Below are 19,316 nucleotides of genomic sequence, written 5' to 3'. Positions count from 1 at the left end.
TTCAAGAGTCCATTAAGCTTTAGCATATTCACAATGAGGCATGATGTCACAAACATATATACATAAAGTCCTTAGTTAGTCACAATTGTGTGATGGGTCCATAATACTATAGATGAGAAAATCGAGACCCAAAGCAAGATTGTCAGCTCCCTGCATGCTCATTATTTGAGGTGTTTGTAGTCTTCACGACACAGTGAAGCGATGGTCTCTTCAGTCAGTTCACCTGTGTCTTGTCTCCCCAGGTGATAATGGAAAGCTCTGGAAGCTCTGGGCACATTTCACATTGCCCCTGGGCACCTCCAGGACCACTGTGCTCAAGACTGGAGTCACAGTTACTGGAGGGGCCAGAAACAAAGAAGGAAGATCCAGCTAACCAGGTCAGTTGTTCCACCGGGAGTAAAACGGTGTCTGCAATGGAATGCTCTAGTTAATTACAGAAGTCGTCTGGTGAGACCTGACAATCCCCTCCTCTCACTGGCAGTCTGCTTTCTCTCTTGAGTTTCTAGGTCCTTGAAACATTTGAGGAAAATCTCAATTCAGCTTATACTACAGGGAGATAATTCCATTTCTCTGGGCTTCGGAGTTCCCATTTCTAAGAGGCAAAAGGCCAGGCTAGCTCCCCACGGCCCCTGACAGATGATGTCTCACCTGGGCTTGAGTCTACTTCCTCCTTCCTTGTCTTTCTCTCTCCCTTCCTGTGCCATGGGCGAAGCAGATGCCCCATCCTTAAATAAAGGCTTCCAATAGGTGCCCACCTGCTCTAAGGGCATCGAGGCCACACATGTGCCTTGGATTCGCCTCTGGATCAGGCGCTGATCTGGGTGCCAGGGAAACAGAGGCAGGAGGAGAGAGTCTGTGCCCTTGAGGGGCTCGCGGTCAGCAGGCTTTGGCTCGCCACCAGGAGGCCTGAATGCCAACGTCAGGGCTGCCCGCCTGTGTCTGCCCGCCTGGCCTCTTCGCTGTCAGGGTCCTGCCCTGCCCTCCTGCTCACTTAGCTTCCTTCCCAGATGGCTCCCCGGGCCCCCTGGCTCCTGCTGGGCCCCCATCCTCACCCCTTCAGCCTCTCACCAGAGGAAGGAGCGTCTCAGAACAGCCCACTGGACAGCTCCGCGGACCTGGTCCTGCACATAAAGCACGGCCCCCACTCACCGACACTGCAGGTCCCCCGGGCACACCATGGACCACAGCCCAGTCAGGACGGCCTCCTTAAAGCCCTCCACTGACTCTGTGGCCAGAAGACCAGAGCCACCGCCCTGGGAACAGCTGACAAGGGTCTTATCGCTGCACTGGAGCCACCTCTGGGCCGCTGTGCCCTGAAGAGCTCTCTTGATTCTAGGCATTTCTACGTGCTGTCCCCTCTGCCTGAAACCCCCCTCCATCCTCCCCATCTTGCTCACGCCCCTCTGCCTCACCCTGCCCCCACGTGCCCACGCACATCCTTTAGGCTGGCCGGCTCTTACTCACGCCCCAGGGCTCAGCTTTAGCTATCGTCAGTTCTGGGAGTCTGCCTTAGATGCGTTCTCTGTGTTTGCCCCAGGGAGTTAGGAGTATGGTGGTGAGATGGGCAAAGCACAGGCAGGCGAAGGAAAGGAAGGAAGGAGGGAGAAAGTGATGCAGAGAGCCAGACGTCTAGAGCAAGGCTCAGCATCAGCAGCCAGAACAGAGTCAGGGTATCACCGAAAGGTTGCAACGTCCAGAAAAGATGCTCAGCCTGTCCGGAATGATGGCCTTCACTTAGCACTGCCTTGAAAGGATCCCAGACAGAGGTGCTGGCTCTTGTTCCAAGACATGTGAGATCACCGAAGCCTCCTGACACCTTCCCTTAGGGGCAGAAGTGGTGCATGGTGGAACACTGGGCCCAGGAGGAGATGAGTAAGTCCATGAGATCTGCAGGCCGGCTCTCAGGGAGTGAGGTTCAGGGGTGTGTGCGAAGGGGCCCACACTGCCCTTCAGAGAGTACTGTCTCCTCGGGCAGGACCAGCTCTCCATCCCAGAGAGGATCAAAACTGCCCTGGGCGCCTGGAGACCACTCGTCTTCTTGCTTCCAAGTCTAACGCTTACTGATCAAGATAATTAAATCCCACCTCCTTCCAGCTGCCCCCTTGCAATGTCAGGAGGGACAGGAGCCTCTTCCAGAGAGCTTTGCTTGCCGCTGTTCGATAAGCCCCATATTTCACACCGCGAGTGGCTGCATTTCAGCGCTGGGTGAAGTGGTTTTATTTTTATCGCGCACGCAGGCATATAAATATGTACGAGGAGCTCAGAAGCACTTTAGGGTCTCTCTGGAAGGCAGGCTTGGTGTGAGTGTGAGGGAGCATGGCGATTAGCTCAACCGGGGCACAGGCTCCACGAGATCCGAAGGTGCAGCTCTCGCCGGCACCGCTGGGCCCGTTCTCCTTAGAACAGAGTCCTCGTGGGCTCCTGAGAACCAGGGGGTGCTTTGGCAAACTTTTCAGAACAAAATTTTTTAAAACACGAACAGATCTAAGATCTCTCCTTAACTCCGCTACTTACAGCTGATATGACCTTGACCAAAGACCCTTCTTGCTTCTCCTGGGTCTCAGCGTCGATGTCTATAAATGTGGGGTTAATCATGCCTGCCCTGTCAGCCTCCCTGGTCTTTTTGAAAGAACAAAAACCATGAAGAATTCGCAATGGGCTTGGAGAGCTGTAATATACAACTGCAAGAAGCTTATCATTATTCCTCCCCAGTCATTCATTTGGAGCAGGTTAGTGAAGGTACAAGACCGTATCTGGTGTAGTACAGGCATTGGATGCTCTAGGCACTGCAGGCTGCCTCAGTCACCACGGGCCGGAGGCGGGAAGCAGCGTTTGTTGACCTGCTGCAGGGCTGGACGCTTCATGTGGATTACGGCATTTGGCCGTGACCATTGGCCGTGACCTTCGGCCATGACCTTTGGAGGCGGGTGTGTCATTCCTGCTTATAGATGAGGAAGCTAACGCTCACCATGGCTGAGGAACGTGTGTGGGGCCACACTCTGGGGAGCAGAGGAGCCCGGCTTTGAGTGAGGGGTGAGACTCACCTTTCTTCTCGCGGCCACAAAGGAACCACAGCCTGTGGGTTGACCGCCGGCCACTGGGGATGGCCGGGACATTGGGGCTGGGGGATGAGCCACCAGCCCACGTGTGGGCCTCTAAGCAGCCACGTGGTGACGCTGGTGGGAGTGAGCCTGGGGCCCTCAAGGGGGCTGGTGAGGCTGTCTCCACCTCTGAAAGCTGGGTTCAGCCTCCCTTCATCAGGCACAGACGGAAGCAGAGAATGACTCCCATCTGCCGGGTCCCCCGAGTTGGAGAGAGAAATCAGAGGCTCGGGGGGGGGGGGGCGTGCCCAGGTGGAGAACGGATTTTGGAGCTCTGAGAGCTCTCTGAGGGTCACGCTCGGGGCCAGAGGGGGCAAAGGATGCTGAGCTGTGGCCTCTCGTCTCTTGAACTCACATCCCAGCCTGTGGGAGGATCAGGAAGGGATGCAGACTGCTCTCCCCCCAGGGGCCAAGCTGTCCCAGAGCCGCTAGAGAGTCAAGGGCTCGGGATCTCGGTTCTGCTGCTTTCATCTCCCCAAAGGCCCCACGGCCCCAGGCAGGGAGGCAGCAGCTGATGAGGAGATGCCCTGTGACTGTATCTTGAAGGTCAGAGGAGGTTCAACCCAGGAGGGCAAGTGCCAAGTTTAAGGGCCCAGAGACCAGGCTGGCATGGGACAAGGAAATCACCCAACACCTCCGACGTTTGGGCTTCCCTGGTGGTTCAGACGGTAAAGAATCAGCCTGCGATGTGGGAGACCCAGGTTTGATTCCTGGGTAGGGAAGATCCTTGGGAGAAGGGAGTGGCAAACCACTCCGGTATTCTTGCCTGGAGAACTCACAGACCGAGGAGCCTAGCTGGCTACAGTCCACGGGGTCGCAAAGAGGCGGACACGACTGAGCGACTAACACCCTCACCCGCGCACGACAGGGACTGTAGGGGCAGACCTCTGAGGCTGCGGAGGTCCCCGGACGTGGGAGCCGTGGCCGTGAGAAGGAAAGGGGCTTGGTGCGGGCCCAGCATAATGTAACTGATAGGAAAAGTCATCTTGATTTATAAGTGGACATTTAAGGGATGCCATCAGAGGGAGCCTGTGTGGAATCCCAGGGCTCAGAATCTGGAGGAGCAGGTTGGCAGTTGTTGGATCAGAAACCTGTTCTTTCCAGTTTGATTTTTTCTCTGTTTTCTTTCTAATTTATTTCTGTTTACAAGAAAGCTGGAAGCACCAGCCTCAGTCAGCTGTGGAAAGGAGGTGCATCTATACATGGGCTACTAAGAAAGAGGAGACAGTTGGCCAACTTGGTGGTAATAGAAGTGAAAGCTGGAGGACTCTCAGGAGGAGGTGGCACTCAGAGACCAAGGTCAGCTCTCACAGGGCCGTCCCTACTCGCTCAAGTGTTGTTTCCCGGGAAGGTTTCTCTGCTCCCCTCAGTCTCTCTCTTTAAATATTTTTAAATTATGGTAAGGTACACATAACATAAAATGTACCATCTTAACTATTTTTAACTCTTTGGTCCAGTAGTGAGTATATTCATATTGTTGTGCAACCTATCTGCAGAGCTTTCTCATCTTGCAAAACTGAGACTCCGTCCCCATTGCCAGTGATCCTCATTCTCCCTTCCCCGCAGCCCATGGCAACCACCACTCTACTTTCTGCATCTTTGCCTTGGACTAAGTCCTTCGTACATAATAGACATACAGTATTTGTCTATTAGTGACTGCTTGTTTCACCTAGCATAATGTCTCTAAGATTCACCCATGCTGTAGAATACAGTACAAGTTCCTTCCTTTTCAAAGCTGGATAATATTCCATTGCATGGACAGACCACATTTTGTTTATCAGTCATCTGTCAGTGGGCACTTACACCACTTCCGTCTTTTGGCAACTGTCAGTATTCCACTGTGCAGATGCTTTCCATTCTTTTGAATACATACCCAGAAGTAGAATCAATGGATTGCATGGTCAATTCTCTTTAAGGAGTGAGGCTTTGCTGGATATTGTCTGCCAGGCACTCCTGACTGCCTCTAAAGGTGGTGAGCATGGTCAGAGAGGCCGGAAGGCGCCCGGGAGCCTGGGAGGCAGGGAACGCAACACCCTCATGCTTGCAGCGGACTGTGGCAGGTTCGCAGTCCTCTGCCCACAAGGGTCCTGTGTCTCCCGGGCCTCCTTGCAGGTGCAGAGTGAGCTGGAAAGAACCATGCCCAGAATGCTTGCAGACACCGGAAAGGGGTCCCACAAGCCCTTGGCAACTGCTGACAACTGCTAGGAGGCTGGAGACTTTAGGAAGGGGACTGGGATCCACACACTGTAGTCCTGGTAGGTGTGTGTTGGCTGAATAAACAAAGGCAGTTCCAAAATTCTAGAAAGCGAGTTCCACGGAGCCGTGAAACGTGGCTCTTATGTTTCGGTGATGGAAGCTCAGTGGGCGAATGAACGAATGAAAATACAATGGCATCAGGTGGCTTTCTCTGTAAAAGAGGAATATCTGGAGGAGAAGAAAGGTCAGGAACATTCAACAGACTCTCCACGGACCTTGCATGGTGCAAAGCAAGCTCCTTGTCAGGCAGAGTTTGGGGACGGAGGGGGAGCAGGTGTGGTCCTGCCCAGGGCGGTCAGAGGGAGGCAAGTCCACCACCGAGGGCATCGTGGGAAGAATTAAGTGTCAGGGAGAACCAGGAGTCGCCAGCAAGTGGGGCGATGGCCTCTGACACCTGTTCCGCAGCAGCCCCGGGCCAGGTGCTTTCTTAGAATGTGTTTCATTCAGCAACCCTGACAGTCAGGACTGCTGGCTATTCCCACTGCATGGGTCCAGACACTCGGGTGACTGGCCCAAGGCCACACACTGCGAAAGGCAGAAGAGAGGGCATGGATCCAGGCCTGGCTCCAGATGCCAAGTTTCTCCATCTCCACAAAAAATGGCAGCCAGGGAGGGCTTCCTGGGGGAGGTGGCTTGGGCTATCATGAGCATGCACATCTTTTTCTAAAAGATGCTTTCCAGGTGGAGGGAGAAATACCAGGTTAAGCCCAGAGATAGAAAAAGGCAGGGAATGTTCAGGAAATCAGCAAATATTTATTCCAGTTGAACAGAGCAGCGTGTAAGGGAAATGATTGGGCCCAACCTTGAGCCTGAAGCCAAGTGTCCCAGATACCGTTGGGCAGTCAGGGCTAGAGACGGGAGAGCTCAGAGCTGTGCTTTACATGAAGCCATCTGGAGGCTGTGGGCAGGGGGCTGGGGGAGCTGAGCTTGCAGACAGAAAGGGAGCCGGGACCCAGCTGTAATCCTCCAGAAGAGGAACTGGTGTCCCCTGGCATGCTGATCTCCGGGGACAAAACTATGGCCAATCAAGCGTCCTCCTGGCCCTCATGGAGCCGACCATCATGGGGGGAAACAGACAGTAAACAGCTTAGCAACTAAACCAAAGTGATGACAGGTTGTGATCTGTACCAGGACGTAACAAAACAAGAGGATGTGAACAGTCACAATGGGAGCGTGGTGCAATCGGGGAAGGCTTCCTTGAAGAGGTGGCAATCTGGTGGGATAAGAAGGATCAGAAGAAGCTGGCACTGCCAAGAGCAGAGGAAGAAACGGGAGAGAAGCTTTGAGGGAGGAAGAATTTCAGGTGTTTCAGGAACTGGCTGGGGGTGCCCGGGGTGAGTGTGAGGAGATGAACTGCAAGAGGACAGGAGACAGGGTTAGGGGAATGGGTAGGAGCTGAGATTTTATTCCAGAGCAACAGAGGCCACTGGAGGATGCTCAGAGGGAGGATGACGTCACCTGATTTGCATGTTGAAAGACCTTGCTGGCGGCTTCGTGAAAAATGGGAAGGAGGGGAGTCTGGGGGATGATGACACTGGTCAGGAGCCACCATCCGGGCCAAAGGGAGAGGTGCCAGGGCGGGGGGCGGGGGGCTAGAAATGGCTGGCGGTCGGGGGATGGGAGCTGATTGAAGCTGATGGGCTCTGATTCTGGGAGAGCCACCACGAGTGAGAGGTCTCACTGGGAGGAAAGCTCTCTGTTTCAAAGGCAGGTGACAGGCGGGGATAAAGCCCTGCAAAGTTTGACCCTGGCAGCAAATCCAATTTCACACATCTCCTCCTGGGTAGCATTTGCCTTCTCTCTGACTGGGAGGTCAGAGCAAACCACTGCTGTGTAACCGCAGGCTTCTCAAGGGGGTGGGTGGGGGAAGGCTCTCCTGGGGGGATTATTCTGGGCTCAGCAAAACCCTGTCTGGGTGCTCAGAGGACGACAGTGGAGAGAGAGGACTTCCTCCCTGCCCAGCTCCTGCCCCGAGGGGAGCCCTACTGATGTTCTGGACAAAAGTGCCAGGCGTTTCTCTAGGTGCTTGAGAGGTGCGGTGAAGGAAAAGGGTGTGTCCCCTCTCCCAGCCCTTCCCCACGCCCCATCAGGCGTGCAGGTCCCAGCGGTGGAGGGCCAGCTCCCGGGGTCCGCACCTTGTAATCTGCCCTTAACGTGAAGTGGACCAAGTAATTTGCTTCTTGGGGACAGAACAGGCAGATGTGACGGGGTGCCACTTCCGAGACAGCATGTGTGCTCAGCCATTTCCAAGTCTTTTGTGACCTCACAGACTGTGGGCCACCTGGCTTCCCTGTCCGTGGAATTTTCCAGACTAGAATACTGGAGTGGGTTGCCATTTCCTCCTGCAGGGGATCTTCCCGACCCAGGGATCAAACTCCTGTCTACTGCATCTCCTCCTCGCTCGCGGATTCTTTTATCACCGAGCCACCTGGGAAACCCACCCCTGAGACTGGGTCCCAGAACTGTGGCTTTGGTCTGGGTGGTGCTTCCTCCGGCCCCTCCCTCGCCCTCTCTGACGATGCCACCTGCCGTGTTGCCCGCTGCCCTTTGGCGAAGCTGCCGTGGGAAGGAACCACGGGAGGCCAACAGCAGGATGAGGGGTTGAGGTCTTGATCCAACAACCCACGAGGCGCTGAAGCTGCCAGCCCCCCAGGTGCCTCTCCAGCTGAGTCAGATGTGACTGCAGCCTCGGCCAATTAAGCTGGGGGACACCCTGGGCCAGAGGCGCATCTAAGCCATGCCTGGAGTCCAGACTCCTGATTCAACAGTAAACGCTGCTGTTTGAAGCTCTTAAGTTTTGGGGTAATTGGCTACGTGGCAAAGGATGACGAATGCACTGGCGAACACTTTAGACACAATGAAGGATTTACCTGCACACGTCTTACAGGGTTGGTGCCATTACCCCATGTTACAGATATGAAAACTGAGGCTCAGAGAGGTTCACAGGCTCACCCAAGGCCATGCAGGTAAGAAGTGGCTGGGGAAAAAAATCAAACAGAGGCAGTTGGCTCCAGAGTCTGATGTTAAACACCACTCTGATGGGAGAGGTGCCACCCTCCCTGGGCAGTGCCTAGTCTGATGGGGAAGGACCCGCCCAACACCAGGGGCCTTGCTGTCCAGTCGGGGAGCTGGCTCTGCCAGCTTGCTCTGCATCCACTTTTAAATCACCCCGAAGGACCATCCAGAACCACCTTACCTTGTCCTGACTTTGGCGTGGTTTCCTCCTTTAAGCCTGACCTTTTGTGCCATTCCCTGATAGAGTCTCAAATGTCTTGGGCCTAATTCTGGATCCTGAACCCACGGTGTACCAGGCCTTTGCTAAACATGATACACGTCAGTCTACTTAGGAAACAGTCACTTTAAAGGTGAAGTAGTTAAGACCCAGAGATGTGAACTTCCATGTCACATGGCCAGTAGTCAAAACCCACCTGACCCGCTGGGCTGTGCTTCCTCCCTGGTCCTGAGCCCGCCGGGTTTTGAAACTGCCTTGGATGTCACAACCCCCAACTGCAGGCCACTTGCATCCCTGGTGGAGCCTTGTGACCCGTGTGCCCTCCAGACTATGCCATGCCTGGGAGGCGCATGGTGGGAGGGGGGTCTCTCTGATGTCTCCAAAGTGCAGCATCTAGTGGGCTCCTAACACATCTTTCTCTGGTGGGCAAACGAAAGAAAATCGCTCATGAGGTAGGCAGAGGGGGCATGATACCATGTTTGCCTTTTCCCCTTCCAAGCGAGGCTCCATCCTTTTGGACAAGTTGATGCTCTTGTAACGTGTCAGTCTATGGGACCATCACAATCACCCACTTTCCATTCCCCGAGGGGCAGGCAGGGAATCCATCTCCTTCTTTCGAATGTGAATCTTGAGCGGAAGAACAGACTGCCTAGAGAAGGCAGATGCTCTGCCCCGGCTTCCTGGTCACCCAGCCTGGCCCTGACAGTCCTCCCTGCTTGTAGCCAAATAGCCTCCTGCAGCCCCGGACCCCTGAGAACGGCCTGGCCGGCCTCTGCCTTCCTCACCAGGACTTTCCAACTGCAAGCCAGGCCTCTCACTACCTGGGCAGGGGCGGGGGAGGAAGTGGTATGGCCTGACCCCCACCCCATGGGGCCTTGGGCTCAAGTTCAGGCAGCCCCCGCTGGCCCAGCCTGAGCCCCAGGGGCCAGTTCAGCAGGAGGAGAAGCCAGGAGCTGGACTTTTCCCTCCGCTCCTGCGAGACGCACCACCCACACCCCATCTCCCTGGAAGTCTCAACTTTCTCCCTTTCTCCTGGTATCTTCCCTGACCTACCCCCATCCCCCACCCCCAAAGAAGCCCGTGTGCTAATTAGGTAAGTAATAACATGGCAAGACTACGATTCCTCATTAGCTTGGGAGAGAGCCCTTGCTACATGACTGACAGGCGTCTACAAGGAAATTAACTCCGCTGCAAGGACTCCCTAATCAAGACTAATGAGGGGGTGGGGAGGTAGGAACTGGGGGCCTAGAACTTTCCAAGCATCTCCAAGGGCCGAGGGATCTGTACCACGTGGGGGTATTGGGGAATGGAGGTGGAGAGACAAGAGGTCCCAGAGCTAGCCTCAGAGTTCAAGGCTCCGTTCTGTCTGCTTTAGGCTAAGCCGCCCACAGAGTGAATCAGGAGATACAGCCCGTGGGGTACCAGGAGAACAGACACTAATATAAGCTGCAGTCCTTGCTTTTGAAGAGTTCACAATCCAATCAAGCAGATAATTACAGTGCAGGATGATGCGTGAGCTGACGCAGGGAATAGGCAGCTTTTATGAAGCACTTACTGTGCGTTTGGCAGCATCCTAAGTGGTCAACATGTATTCGTGTCTTTAATCCTTATGACACAGCTGTGACGGTGTCCAGTTGGCAGATGAGGAAACTGAGACCTGGAGAAGTTAAGCAAGTCGGCTAAGGTCACAGAGCTAGAGACGCAGGGAGGATGTGAACCCCAGTTGTGCGACCTGGAACCCAAGCTTTTAAGCACCATCCTAGATCTCGTTGATGGGCACACTGGTGGTTGGCATGGGGAGTCTGGGGTGTGTTGAGAAGACAAGAAGGGGCCCACAGTGCTGCCCCGGCAACACGCGAGGTTGTAGGGGAGAGAGTCTGTGAGCTGGGCCTTGTCAGAGACACAGAATCTCCCTCCGTGGAGAGTTATTGATTGAATCTTTGACTTATTCATTCATTCATCCCACAAATAAGTGCCAGATCCCACAGGGAGCACCGCAAACACAGCGATGAACAAAATCAGACATGGAACATCCGTGTAGATGGAGAGGCTGACATTGAATAAATAATCACACCACCAATTAGTCTACCCCAGGGCCAGGTCTAGCGTGGTCCTGCACTCTTGAGAGTGAGGCCCTCTTTAAAACTGTGCCCCAAATGCCTCAACCTGGCCCCAGCCCCCTGGCCTGACCCCTGGGAGCTATAGGGTGTTGAAACCACATCCCTGAGGCCAAACTCTGAGCCGAAGCTTAACCCGTAGCTAAATGTTTACATGGGTCAAGTGGGTCTCAGGCACCGCACCGCATCTTGCCTTCTGCCCTCTGAGTTGCCAGCTTCTTCATGCTGCTGGTCCAAGGCAAGAAAAGAGGCAAGACCAATGAAACGGGTACCACTTTTCTCTTCCACGTGCCAGAAAGCATCCAACTTATCCCCAACTTGCCACAAGAAAGTGCCACTCCGATGGGATGGAGAGAACGCCCCGATTAATCTTCTTAAAGAGGCTTTAGGAGTTCCTTTTTTCTCTTTTGTCTTTTCTCTCCCTGAAGTTGTTGTTTGGAATTGGAGGACTCGGAGCCAAGAGACCTCATGGAGCACTAGAAAGAGTCCCGTCAAGTGTGCGTCAAACCCTGTCCTTTCTCCCAGGTCCTCTGCGCTATGGAGACGCAGCATCCATGGGGTAACTGGCTGTCACAGTCCCCGTGTTAGTAGCGGGGCTCCATCTGTGTCCGTTCCCTCCCTTTCTTCTCCTAGGGCACCCATCCCAGGCGGTTTGCTTGGCTGGCCTACATCTCATTCATCCATGTCTCTGCTTTCCACTTCTCAAGCCCTTTCTTGCAAAAGTCCAGGAAGGAGAACTGTGGTCTCTGGTGACCCATGGGGCCAAGAGTACGGTGGCGAGGGGAAGTATGGTGGGTTGCTTCTAAAACTGTTCCCAGTGAGGGACTTACCTTGCAGTCCAGCAGTAAAGACTCCATGCTTCCACTGCAGGGGCAGTGATGGGTTCAACCCCCGGCCCGGGGACTAAGATCCCACGTGCAGCCAAAACAAATGAATAAATAAAATTTCATTTAAAAAATCAGGGTGGTTAAAACGGTCCCCAATGGCCCCCATCTCCTGCTTCCGCAGCCTGGTGTAATCTCCCCCCCTTGACTGTGGGCTGGACCCCGTGCCGCTTCTTAGGAGCAGAATGGAGCGAACATGATGAGGTGTTGTTTCTGAGGTTAGGTTACCAAAGACTGTGACCTCTGTCTTGCAAGCGCGTTCTCTGGCCCCTCTCTGCTCGCTCTGATGAAGCCAACTGCTCTGTTGTGAGCTGCCCTAGAGAGGCCCACATGGCAAGGAAGTGAGGGAGGCCCCCAGACAATAGGCCGTGAGGCACTGAGACCCTCAGTCCAAATATCTGTGCAGAACTGAACCCTGACCGTGCCCGCTGGTGTGAACTTAGACATAGAGCCAGCCCCCGCTGAGCCTTGAGGCGACACCACAGCCCCAGCTGACCTTCTCAGCCAGGGGCCCCGTCTAAGCTGCACCTGGCTTCCTGACCCACAGAAACTGATGTATTAAAAACATGCTGTCTGAAGCGTCTACGTCTTGAGATGGCTTGTTATATAGCAGTAAATAGCTAATGCAGGGAGGGGACAGGGAAAGGAATCAGGACAAGTAGCAGAAGATATCGGTAGGAGCACAGACCTTGAAGAACCTTAGCCATGCCTTGTGTAAATGAGCACATTTATAGGTAAGAGAAGGTTAAAACATTCATTTGTCACTGAGCTGGGTCTGGTCAGATAAATGGACCTCGGGCCTTCTTTCTCTCTGTCTAGAACTCTTTCTGCTGGCATACAAACTGTTGAAGGTTGTCACTCAATTTCTTTGGGATTTAAAGTATGGATTTAGAAAGCACTTATATCTTTCGCTGAGGATGTGTTTAAATACGTTCCTTTTGTTTCAGGACCATATTACATTATACAGCCCTGGGGTGTAGGTCAGCGAGTGGTGAATCTGAGCTATTTCTCTACAAGAGGATATTTTCAAAGTCCTGTTTATAGCTCACTGGGTGACCTTGAGGGTCAGTTGATGGGCCAGGAACAAATTCATAATGCAGATTTTTCCTTTCATCCTTCCAGGCGAAAGGCTCGGGTTTCCATGAGCTTTTGTTTTGACTTCAGACTGAGGCCTATTCATTATTAACCTACTCAGTGAGTGATTAACAGACCACCAGCTCAGGCCTGAGATTCATCTGTCTCTGAAGGGGCCTGGCTGCCTCACACACTTGACAATATCACACAGCTCCCACTGCGCACACGCTCAAGCAGACGGTGTCGATTCCCCCGTTCCCGAGCGGAGGGACGCCCTGTTATCAGCGAGTCAGCAGGGTGGTCCTGAGTACGCTGTGATTTTCAATTGCTTCTCTCCTTGCTTTGTAATTAGCGGTGCCTTCCTGTTTAACTGCACCATTTATCAATTTAGTTTGGTGGGGGGAGTGGTTTGGTTAATTTTACAATGTTCTGGTTAACCCTACTATATTTTCAAGCGTGAATGTGTTGCAGTTTAAAAGGAGCCGTCATGCGTCCCTGACCAAGCAAATGTATGGAATTGCGTGATGGTGGTGTTTTACTGGTAGCACTTCTGCATATTTTTCAGTTGCAAAGTGGAACCTTTGGTCCTATGGCTTTTGTCCCACTGAAGTAATCCTGGTACCAGAGAGTCTGAGAGCATGTAATGGCTTAGTTATCCTGCTTAGGTTCTGGCCCATGTCTCCAGATGAAATTGGATGCACATTTTCCATGCAAAGACTCAGCAAGATTTGAGTCCTGCCCACCGCTCTAACTCTAGCTTCATCCTCCACCTGTTCCATGAACCTTCTTATGGGTCGCATTGTTCCCTCCAGTCAAATTCGCGTGCTGAAATCCTAACAACCCCAGTGCCTCCGAATGTGACTTCATTTGAAGACAAGCTCTTTAAAGAGGCCATAAAGTTAAAATGAGATCATTAGGGTGAACTCTAATCCAAAGCAACTGGTGTCCTTATAGGAAGAGAAAACTTGAACCCAGACACACAATGGGGGAAGACCATGTGAAGATGCAGGAGGAAGGTGACCGCCCACAAGCCGAGAAGGGAGGCCTCAGAAGAAACCAAACATGCCGACACCCTGATCTCAGGCTTCTAGCCTCCAAAACTGTGAAGAGGTATGCTTCTGTCATTTAAGCCACTCAATCTGTGATACTCTTTTAGGGCAGTCCAAGCACATAGCCTCTGCGGGGTCCCGCACACAGTGGGCTGCTCAGCTGTCAGGGAGCACAGTAGGGCTTCACTCCAGTAGGACGTTTCAGGCTTGAACCCCGGCTCTGCTGATTATTAGCTCCTTCAAGTCACTTGACCTCGAGCAAGTTCCTAGTGTCTCTCTGCCTCTATTTCCCATCTATGAAGCAATAAAGCGCCTGCCTCATAGGGCTGTCTAAGTTAAATTAATAAGTAGTATGTAAGCATTGGCTTTATCATTTATTTGAAGAGTGTCTTTTGAGGACCCACTATTGCCAGGCATTGTACTCAGTGCTGAAATATCATGGGGAACAAAATAGCTTGGTAGACCAGTTGACCACTTTTGATTTTTTATATATATATATATAAAATATAAATATATATATATATATATATTCCCCCCGCCCCCCACCTCTTTCTATTTGGAATATCTTACTTATCTCTCCCAGCTATCACTCTTTTTAACTTATTTATTTGGGAGGATTGTCTCATCTCCTTTGGGCTGGCCCCTCCTCTGGCTCCTATAGTGTCCCATATCAACTTCTGACAGCCTTACCACCTTGAATTGGCTCCCACTGGCCAGGGCAGGAACTCAGTGGTGCTCATCTTGGAGCCCCCGGCCCTCAGCCCAGCGCCAGTGGCTTGGCAGAGTGTCCAACACATCACTCTCACACTAACCTGGAAGAGTCGTTTCTTGTCACTGTCAGCTCTCCACTGCTCATCCTTGGGCTGTTCTGCCGATCTGTCCTCATCATCACTATTCGGAGTCTTTGCTGGGCCCCTGCTAGCTGGACTGTGGCGCCTGGCAGAGTGGGCCCAGTCCTCAGCTTAATCCAACGCAAGTCAGCTGAGCAGACGCTGACAGCCATGCAGCTAAGATCCAGGTAAGACCGAGTTGTGAAGATAGAATGGGAGTTCAGAAGCCATCCTATTCGTCTCCGTGCCCACAAAGAATCACTCCAAAGTGTCCTTACCAGACGGTCGGCCAGCCTCTGTCTGCTGCCTGCCCACTGCACTGACCACCAAGTTAGTTCATCCCATTCTTGGTGGCCCCAAATGTCCACCTCTTCTTCTTCACCCTGTTCTCAAAGATATCATGGTGAATTGCAGGTGTGTGTCAGGGGACCCCAGTCGAACCTAACTCTCTACCTATATCAGTGGATGTCACTTACTTAATGTCTGTGTTTGACTCTTCATGTTTAATCTTTGTAATATCTATGGGATGAACCTTATTATCCCTATTTTACAGATAGGAAAAATCAGGCCCCAAAGGGGCTCAGTCTGAGGAAGCTACCCACCAAAGTCACACCACTGATAGGTGGTGGGATGGGGTTGGTCCCCTGTTTGGCTGACCCCCACATACGGGCTCTGGGGGGTCTCCTATACTGTCTCCCGTATCGCCCTCAACCTCCAGGGGTGATGGAGGCTGGCTCCACGTTGGTAGGTGGCTGGAGGGGCCCATTTCCCAAACTGAGGGCTGATAGCAGGGCAGGAAATGGGGGCCCGGCTGTTGCAGGGGCCCTGCCCGCTCTCCAGGGGCCGTGTGAGAGGCCATTCCTCCCGTCCGCCACCAACACCCGGAATAAGGCCCTGCCCTCTGCACGCGCCCAGCTCCCGATAGTCTCCTGGGCTAGTGTCTCAGTGCACACTCGGCTGAGCTTACAAATTCACACTCTGTTTCTGGCAGGGTCTCTGGATGCAGACCCTGAGGTCCCCCTCTCGGGGCCAGTTGAGACTCGGCCATCAGCACTGTTGTCCATCTTCCAGTGCCCTACAGAGAGAATTTCAGAGTCCCTGGGGAAAGTGGTGTCACAGCAAGTGACCGAAGGTCTAGGAACACGCAGAGGCCCCTGGGCTGGTGTGAAACTGGGGACAGATGGCCAGCAGGAAGGACTTTCATGTGGAGACAGGGAAAGGGGGGTATGATGAGGGGTATGCATCTCCCCACGCCGAGGGAAGGCAAAGAATGTGCAGCTGGGGTCAGGTAGCCGCAGCTCCAGTCCAGACCCTGCCACTTACTGTGGGTGACCTTGAGCAAGTCATTTAACTGAGACTCAGTTTCCCCATCTATATAAGGAAGGTCATCATGCTTCCCCTTTAGGGTCCTTGCATAGATGACATAAACTTTTTATGCAAATGACTTAACCTATGCAAATCTGGCAGAAATGATACAGTCAATACAGGCACTTATGTCTTGGTCATGATGGTAACAAAAGTACTTCCCTCCTAGTAGTAATTAAAATAGTCACATCCTGCTGCCCCTTTGCAGTCCACAAACCCATCTCTGACCATTGTTTCCTTCCCTCTGAGACCTGCCCAGCTGGCCAAGCTGGGCTGGGAATGTGGATCAGAGCAGTGGGCAACAGCAGGGGTCCAGGGGCGGCACTTCAGAGACATCCATTGTCATCACTGGTCTCAGTCCACGGAGGGGCGGCCGCCCGACGTGGGTGATGATGGGCTGGGAAAGTGGGTCAGTGTGTGAGCCGCGGGGGCCGAGACCGGAGACCGGAGCTGGTAACCATGGCGCTCGGCTTCCGTGGCGCATCTCTGCAGCAGACCCCCACCCCCGCCCCCGACCCCCACCCACACCCCTTCCCCGATCTTCCTCAGCTCCACACAGCCCCCAGGAGCCTCATGCTCTCCCCTTTAAAGTTCAAGGCCCCAGCTCCCTCTGGCGGAAAGGAGCCTCTGACCTTCTGGCTCAGCAGGTATGAGGCCGACTTTGAATAAGGTCCGAGAAAGCCTCCCACCTGCCTCTGGGGAGGAGGCCAGGACGGGGTGGGAAGAGGGACCTGGGGTCTTTGTCTGGACCTGGGCTGCCCAGTGCCCCACTGGCTGCAGCGGCTAGAATGTCGATCGCTCCCCAGCCGCCTGCCACCCCCTCCCAGCCCTGAGAAGGCAGCAGATCCATCGTTTTGTCTTTCCTGGTTCTGTCGATGTCTCCTTCGGGGAGCTCGCTCATTGACGGCTCCAGAAAGCAGCATGGAGCAGAGAGGCCAGAACTAAAACGGCCGCGCAGAGGGACCCCTGCGGACCCCCACTTTCCAGAGGCATACGGATCAGAAGGCAGAAAACGCTGCGTCTGTTCTGCAGACGTCGATGGTTTTATTCATCGTCCTCCGCCAGGCTCTCGCCCCCGCCTTCTCCTCTTCTTTATCCGCGCTCCGCGCGATGCTACCAAGAGCTCCTCTCATTTGTTCTGCACAGAGGCCTGGGGATGAAAGGGCTGACAGGTGTCTCGTTGCCAGTCGCCAGGCACGGGGGCGTTGTAAGCAAGCTGCAGACCCGCGGCTCTCGGGCTCTGCCCGCAAAGGGGCGAGAGGAGCCAGGGCAGCAGCCGGAAGGCGTGGGGCCGCCCTGCGGGCCCCGGAGGGCTCCACCTCCCCTGGAGCGCGCAGGCCCGGGACGGGGTCGGCACCGCAGCATCACTCGGGGCGCAAGCTCCCAGACCTCGGTGGAGAAAACGCGGCCCCGACTCCTCCCTTCCTCCCAGGGTGAGTGGGCATCAGGCTCGATGGTGGGTGTGAACTCCCCACGGAGGAGCTCCCCGCCTCCCACACAGTCCCTCGGGCTCAGCCCCACCCGGCGTGGTGCACGCAACACCTCTTTTTTCTCTTCTTCTTCTTCCCTTTCCACCCGGAGCCCTGAGCCCTCCGTCCCCACGTCTGTCCCACCTCTCCTCTTAGAGGATGGACGCACAGTCTGAGGATGCCGCAGTTCCCAGCGCTGTCTGCCTGTCACTCACCCGTCCTCTCCGGGGAGCATTTTCCTTGACTGCAGAGCTGGTCACGGAGCCCTGCACCCCTCACCGCGTCCTCGACTCCACCCCGAGGTGGGGAATGCGCTAATGCCTGCACTGGACTGAAAAAATGGCTGGCCTGGGGAGACGTTGGGTGTACAGCCTCTGTGTTTTTGAAACCATGCCCCCCACCCCTCCGCCAGCAGATTCAGGGGCTGGTTACCTCCAGTCTCCTGCTGGCCTGGGCCTCCACCCTAACCACTCTCTCGGGTCTGATCCACTCACCCGGCGCTGCTCGGCACGATGCGGGAGGAGGGGGTCCCAGCACCCCGCCCCCCATCCTCCGGGAGAGGAGTCCTGTGTGTCGGTGGAGACACAGCTCAAATACGTTTTTCCCTTCCGTGTCCTGGACTGGAAAGCCACATTTGTGCACGGATGTGCGCTTTTCTTACCACGTGGGCGTGCCTGTGCAATCCACACGACCAGGCCCACACGCTCCCGCCTCAGGTCCGTGTATTTGCCTGTGTGTGACACGCACACCTTGAGAGCAGGCATGTGCCCACGCGTGTGTTCACAGGGGCCCAGGCAGCCCCGCGTACAGGCCTGTGGGCCACGCCGGCGTGTGAGCGCGGACGTGCCCACAGGTGCTCCAGCCTCTTCGGTACGTGAGGAGCGAGACAGCCCCCTTGTTACCATGTCATCTTATTAAACACGCGGCATGTTAATAGCGCCTACGAAGTCGGTTATGAAAAGCTCTTTATTAAAAATAATAAGAAATGGCCCTTGTGTTCCACAACTTCTGAGCCGCGTTCGGCCGCTCAGGCTGGCAGGTTATTAAAGTGGGATCAAGCATCTTTAACGTGCCTTCTGCGGCAGCTGCTTGGTGGATCTGCCTCATTACCGGCTGGCTGGCCCCAGCTGCGTCAGTCTCCGCCGCTCGGCCCCTCAGACACGGGGCCAGAGGACTGGGAGGAGGCTGGCGGGGAGGCAAAGGCTCCGTCCCGCGGTCCGACCTCCCAGGGCTGCTCGCCGGGTGATGACATGGCCCCCTGTACCGACCGGCCCCCTGGACCCGGCGGGTGAGGGTGGGGCTCACGGGCAGGCTGCCGTCCCAGAAGAAGTACCTGAATCCCAAGTGATGCTCCCTTCCGGAGCATCTCCTCCCTCCTCTGTGGGTCTGAAATGACCACATCCATCCCGTCTGTCATTGACCTCTTGATCCAGGAGACAGCAGCTCCCAGGGCAAAGGTGAGCCCAGACCGTGGGGACGAGGATCCGTCCAGCGCTTCTCAAGCTTGGCTGCGGACACGAACCCCCTGGGACCTTGCTAAAGGGCAGATGCGAATACGCATTTCTTACAAGATCCCAGGGGATGCTGGGGCTCCTGGTCCACGGCCCACTCTCTGAGGAGCGAGGCCCCAGGTGCCTCTCGGAGATGGATACAAGGATATGGCCTCGAGGGCCAAAGCTTCCAGCTCACTGTGCACGGGGTTTGGTGCCACCCTCAGATAGAGAGCTGCGCTAGGCCAAGGGGCTACGTCTGCTGTTCCCCACTGCCTGCCTCCTCTTGGCGTCCCAGCTGGGGCTCTGCTCACAGGGCTTCCTGGACTCCAAGAAGGGGAGCCAGGCACACTGATGGCCACGGAGCACCTACTGCGTGCAGAGCACTTTCATGTGAGTGCTACCACTATAGTTGGCGATGCGACTCTTGTGCCCATTCTCAGGAGAAA

The 19,316-nt window shown here is 54.6% G+C and overlaps 2 long non-coding RNA genes across 2 annotated transcripts; one reads left to right on the top strand and one right to left on the bottom strand.

Annotated features, from left to right (window-relative positions):
• LOC110140685 (uncharacterized) lies at positions 1-8,922 on the bottom strand. Its single transcript, XR_002314815.2, has 3 exons — positions 8,554-8,922; positions 8,228-8,334; positions 1-408 (listed from the first exon to the last, which is right to left on the bottom strand). It is a non-coding gene; the product is annotated as an uncharacterized lncRNA (long non-coding RNA).
• On the top strand, positions 8,843-14,226 carry LOC110140684 (uncharacterized). Its single transcript, XR_002314814.2, has 2 exons — positions 8,843-9,041; positions 13,619-14,226. It is a non-coding gene; the product is annotated as an uncharacterized lncRNA (long non-coding RNA).
• Positions 14,227-19,316: the final 5,090 nt, after the last annotated feature.

Source organism: Odocoileus virginianus, chromosome 30 (assembly GCF_023699985.2).
Source record: "Odocoileus virginianus isolate 20LAN1187 ecotype Illinois chromosome 30, Ovbor_1.2, whole genome shotgun sequence".
Taxonomy (NCBI): Eukaryota; Metazoa; Chordata; class Mammalia; order Artiodactyla; family Cervidae; genus Odocoileus; species Odocoileus virginianus.
The sequence above is the reverse complement of the archived record's forward strand: the minus strand, read 5'-3'. Positions and strand labels throughout refer to the sequence as shown.